The sequence below is a fragment of the Carlito syrichta genome, unplaced genomic scaffold, assembly GCF_000164805.1.
Source record: "Carlito syrichta isolate Samal-C Ts95f unplaced genomic scaffold, Tarsius_syrichta-2.0.1 Scaffold309017, whole genome shotgun sequence".
NCBI classification, from domain to species: domain Eukaryota; kingdom Metazoa; phylum Chordata; class Mammalia; order Primates; family Tarsiidae; genus Carlito; species Carlito syrichta.
In genome coordinates this window covers 410,207-416,441 of record NW_007253113.1, presented here as the reverse complement: position 1 = coordinate 416,441, position 6,235 = coordinate 410,207, and positions in this window count along the sequence as shown.

The window sequence follows — 6,235 nt, the reverse complement described above, 5'->3', positions numbered from 1 at the left end:
TCTAACCAGTTTTTGGCAGAAGAATCCATTTTAAAAGCCAAAGTAGATATAACCCTTCTGAATTCAATGCCACTTAGTCTTTTTCATGTCTAATCAGTCATCTGAAGTGAAAGACTATCTACATCTTTAATGCATGGCAAAGCCAGAGATATACTACTACACTGGTTACTTCCAACCTGGGGGACACTGGATATAGGAAAGCTTCATTTCAAATTCTAGGGGTTTTTTGTTTGGTTGGTTGGTTTTTTTGAGGGGGTTGGGAGGAGAGAATTTATGCAACAGAGAATTTTGAGAAGCTGGGTAAAATGCCCAAAAAACCAAAGTGAGTGTCCTAGAATTATCATTAGTACATTCTCTATGGATATACTATACTTCCTTTCAGAAAACAAACCCACTATTTTCTCAACCCCAATGTTGTTTGTCCTTTAGAAGCTACCTCACTCTCATACCAAGGTTTATTCTAATTTTCTTTTATCTGTTTATGCCAAAGACAAACAAGCACCAACGGGGTCTGAGAGCTTAATCCTCAAAATGCATCCATGTTTATAAAATAAATTATTGAGTTGGAAACCAAGCAAGATTGGTGAGGCCTCACTGAGTAACCACATCTGGCATGGTATGAGATGTCTTGTAGGCTTTAGTAGTAATGAAGCTTTGAAGAAAACTAGTGTCCAAACAGAAAGTCTAACCAAAAGGAAACTTGGACTAAGGTCAAGCCATCCTTGCCCTGGTGGCTTGAGGTTGTTTCTCTTTGTTTTTCTTGAGCTCTCTAGAAAGGGTCTGACCATATTCTTCCGCCTCTAGCTACCACATGTAGAATCATAGCATTGGCAGGGGACTTAGTGGTCAGCTAATCTAAACCTTTATTTGAGTAATGAATTCTTTCACTGTTGTAATGACTGACACAGATGGTCTAGAGTACAAATGAATGCCCACATACTCTGTGTCTAAATATTAATCAGTTAAAAATTGTTTTAAAAATAGGTTTTGTCTTCCAAACTTTATAAGCACCTGGAAAACAAGATTTAGATTTTTCAGATCCTTGGTGTTCCACTATAGAACATAGTGATGCAGGGAAAGCTAGCCCTGAATCAGTCTGAAACCCCTCTCTTTTCACAATATCCATTTCACACTGTACTGTGTCTTACATGTTGTGCCTCACACTTGTCCATATCTATAAGTTCAATCACCAACATTACCATATTACCAGTAAACAGTGGTCCCATGTCCAGCTCTCAGATCAGGATATATGTATCTTCGGGAGAACAGATCTCCATGGACCCTGAATAGGAAACTCTTAGAATTGGATTCCCCAGTCTCTGGTCAAGAGGGGACAAGAAAAGAAGGGTAAAGCAGAAAGATAGGGCCAGAGGCACATGGCCAGAATGCAACTCTCTAAATTGTGGGACTCAAGGGAAGAGATCCTTTTGCTCAAGTATAATGGTAGTACTGTAGTTTATCAACACCAGGAGTTGTCAAGATATTAACACATGTCAGAATTAAAATAGCAGCATATCATTAGAGCAAATTCCAGAGCCAGGCAAGATTCTGCCTTCAGACCTCAGCAACCAAAATGTGTTAGCTGAAAGACTGCAATTCCAGAACCAGAGTTTAGCTCCAAGAGCCTCTGAAATTCTTTTTTTTCTGGAGACTTCAGGAAAGATCTCCTTTTAGGCCTTAATGTACCCCAAGTTAGAGTTAGGATGACTCAATGATTCTGAACATCCAGTGTGAATCTGAGCTGAATCAGGTCTGCTTTTAGCAATACTCCCAAGATGGGATCCAAAGAAAGATATGTCCCACCACCTTGATGAATTTTTGCATGTTTTTTTTTCCCCAAGCCTTGATAGAATTGACTTGCATACTTCTTTTGACCAGACCAGGCTCATGGTTCTTCTAAGACCCAAGACACTGCCTTCAGTGAACCCAAATTCATGCTGTGAAGAATATGAAGTGGAACCCCCCAAAAACTTGGAATTTATTTATAAAATATTATGTATTTATTCTTACATGTTTAAACTTACTCCTCCTTTGATGCAATACACCTAACGAGAAGCTCTTTCTACTTCTCAAAACAGTTTTTGAACTCCTCAATTTTGATGCTTTTTAATGCCTGTGTCATTTTTTGTTTCACCTCTTCCACATAAGCAAAACATTTCCCTTTTTAAGACTTTTTTCATTTTGGGAAACAAACAAAATTGCTTGGGACAGGATTGAGTGAATTAGGGAGGGTGGGGCAAGGGCATCACATCATTTTTGGTCAAAAATTACTGAATACCCAGTCCAGTGTGGGCCGGTCCATTGTCATGGTAGAAGAACCAGTTATCTGTTTGCCACAACTTGAGACATTTCTTCTGCAACACAGTTTCTGACAAAAGTGGTAGCTGGCATGCTAAGGATGGTGGGTTCTTAGAACCTAGTAGGGGAAAACTGTGTTACAAGGGGTTGGCCCTCCAAAAGATAATTCTGGGTTGTTGTGGGCCCCCTCATATATACTGGTTTTGTGTTAGTCAAAGTGCTCCAGAGAAACAAAACAGGATGAGAAAATTGGGAAAGACAGAGACACAGAAAAAGAGGATCTTTATTCCAAGGAATTGGCTCATACGACTACAAAGACTAGCAATTTCAAAATCTGCAGGGTAGGTCAACTGACTAAAGACCCAAGGAAGAACTGATTTTATAGCCTGAATCCAAAAATAATCTGTTGGCAGAATTTTCTTTTTTTTTTTTTCCTTTGAGTTGGAGTCTCACTCTGTCGCCTAGACTGGAGTGCAGTGGCATGCTCCTGGCCACCGCAGCCTCAACCTGCTGGGCTCCAGTGATCCTTCTGCCTCAGCCTTCCAAGTAGCTGGAACTACAGGTGCATGCTACCATGGCCAGCCAACTTTTTGATGTATTGTCGAGATGAGGTCTCGCCAAGTTGCCCAGGCGGGTCTTGAACCCGCTCAGGCAATTCAGTCAACTTGACCTCCCAAAGCACGGGATTACAGGCTGAGCCACTGAGCCCAGCAGAATTTTCTCTTTTTTTGGAGGGAGATCAGTTTATTTTTTTCTTAAGTTTTCCCACTGACTGGATAAGGCTTATCTACCTTACAGGGATAATCTGCTTTATTCAAAATCTACTCATTTAAATGTTAATCTCATCTTTAAAAATACCTTCACAGCCACATTCTGACTACTGTTTGCCCAACTATATGATGTAGCCAAGTCGCCACACAAAATGAACCATCACAGGCTCCACGATATTAATTTGTTCTTGAGTACAGTAGCAGGTAATGCTACTAAAAATAAAACTTGTTTGCCAAATGCTGTTACAGATTTTCAACATGCATTTGTACATGTCCATCTTACAATTCTACCTAAGAAAATATCAGTAAGTTAGGAGAAGCCCAGCAGGTTGTCTAATGTCCTAATGTAGGCTGTATTTCCATTCTAGGCTGCTGGCAGGCAAAAATGTTTAGTACTGAAAAGATATATAACCTTCATGAGGTAACAACTTTACTAGGCATGACCACATTTCCACAGGAAGAGTTTAAATTTCAATTGCCAAGAAATCCTATATTTGGCAAATTTGGGTGATATGTCAAGTCCCATAAATAAAAGTAGGCCAGGTTACTTGTAAGTATACTGATTACCTTTCCAGTCCACTTTTTGAGGTCAAAACTTTAGGTAGTAAATTTAAATATTAGTTTTTCATGTGGTGCTTTCCTCTATTTCTTTTGTTCTTTGCATCAGGGGAGAAAAAATTCTCTGTCTCTCTCTCTCTCTCTCTCTCTCTCTCTTTCTCTCTCTCTCTCTCTCTCTCTCTCTCTCTCTCTCTCTGTCTCCACGCACACACATACACACACACTGCGAGACAACTTGTTCTGCCACGATTCAAGCAGTTGTTTTCCTTGTAACAAATGAAGGACAGGCATAGAAGAGATAGACACCTCTTAGACTCCTCTCAATTCCAGAAGAAACCAGAAAACTCCAGAACTTTCAGTGGACATATAAAGGAGTCTCAAATTCCAGAATTGAAAATCCCTTTGAGTATTCTTTAGACCATTTCAAATTTCTAGAATTTGCTCACTTTGCCTTAAAGAATGGGAATATATCCTGTTTCAGTGAAAATTAATGCAAAGACCAAACAGGATATAGAATAGAATCTTTCCTATGAGCTCTGGGAAACATTGGCAGGTTGCAAGAGAGAAAGCCTGCCTTCAGAGAGATGAAGCTGATTATTGGAGCTCTTCTCTCACTCCTACCTTTCTTCCTTGGTCCAATATTCCCACCTTGGGAACAATACCAAAAGTTGTTGAAATTTTTCTTTCCCTCATTTACTGATCATATACTTCATAAGAGTTACAATGCTACATAAACCAGGACATAAAACACAAGGCCCCTGTCCTTGAGAAACTTCTTATTGAGGCCTAGAAGAAAACAAATATATGCAAAATTAGAACATATTTGACTAAGTAAAGTAATAGATTTATGCAGTGATAGTGTGGAGACAAAGAACAAGCCTTGGCCAGGGGCAGTGACTCAAGCCTGTAATCCCAGCAATTTGGGAGGCCAAGGCTAGAGGACTGCCTAAACTCAGGGATTTCAGACCAGCTGGGCAACCTTGTGAGACCTTGTCTCTACAGTAAGTCAAAAAATTAGCTGGGTATGGTGGCACAGGCCTGTAGTTCCAACTACTTGGAAGGCTGAGTCGAAAGGATTGCCCTAGCCCAGCAGGTTGAGGCTGCAGTGGCCGTGAGTGTGCCACTGCACTCCAACCTAGGCAACAGAGCGAGACTCCGATTCAAATAAAAAAAAAAGAATAGTCACTCTGTGGAGGAGAATCTGTGTGAACTTTCTCTCATTAGCCCTTAGGTTTCCTCACTGACTGACTAGTCTACCAAATTTTCATAAACCTAGAAAAAGCCTATCTATTTACGTTTGCACGTATATAAATTCACAGTAAACTTAAAGACAAATGTAAAATCATGTTCAGTAGGCATTAACATATTTTGGACCCTTTGAATAACCTGATCATTATATAATGGAGAGATATATGCTGGGTTCATCTACCACTGAACGGTGCAGAGAAAATATGTCTCTTGTTTTCTCTCTGACCAGCCTGATGGTCCACGCCAGTACTCTTGCTTCTATGTGGCAGTGCAGGGTGTGTGGGGAGGTGAGAGAGAGCCTGGAGATTTTTGTTTAATCCAGTAGTCGTATCTATCTCTTTAGGTAACTTGGTCTAACCCTGGCTTATTCACAAAGATGCTCTGTCTTTCAGAGCTCCGTTTCCTCTCCCCTATCAATCTCCAAGATGGTGACTAAGTATAGAAGAAGTGTTCCTTGAGGTAGCAAAAGGGAGGCACATTTTAGGATCTATACTGTGCTGTCTAGATATTTGCTGTTCTATTCTGTAGAGTGGCTGATCAGGGCAGCTCCCTGAACTGATGATTCTGTTGGCATCTGTTGCTGAAGGAAGATTGCAGCTGGTGGGATTTATCACTTATAGTCTAGTTTCTCTCAGTCCTTCTGGGTCTAGGAATTTTTCCTGATGACTCAACCCCTCCTCAGTCTTCAGTGAAACTGGGGAGCCCACCTGAGTTCTGGCTGTTCATCCCACATGTTCCTAGGCCAGGTGTTTGGTTCATCAACTCTCCACCTCCAGAGTCACTCTTCCCTTACTTGGTGAACATCAGCCGACATTTGCCCCTCCTCCTGGGGCAAGTGGAAATTTCTGGATCTGTCTATGCCATGCCTGTCTTCTTCTCATTCTTGCTGCTTTTGCTTTAATTTGACCACCTGTTATGGGTTGACTACTGTTTCCCGAAAAGACATGTTGAAGTCCTAATTCCCAGTATAGCAGACTGTAACTTTATTTGCAGATGTAATGAATTAAGGTCACACAGGAGTGTAGGGTGGGCCTCTAATCTGATCTGAATGATCTCCTTATAAAAAGAGAAGAGAAAAAAACACTTAAGGGGGGAATACACATGAGGGCAGAGGCAAAGATTGAAGTGCTGCAGCTGCAAGACAAGGAGAACCAAGGATTGCCAGCAAATCACCAAAAATTAGGAAGAGGTAAGAACATGCTCTTACGTGAGCTACAGGTGTCAGAGGGTGCCCGGCCCTGCCAACACCTTGATTTTAGACTTCTCGCATTCAGACCTGAAAGATAATACATTTCTGTTGTTTTGTTTGTTTGTTTGTTTGTTTGTTTTGAGTTGGAGTCTCACTCGGTTGCCCAGACTGG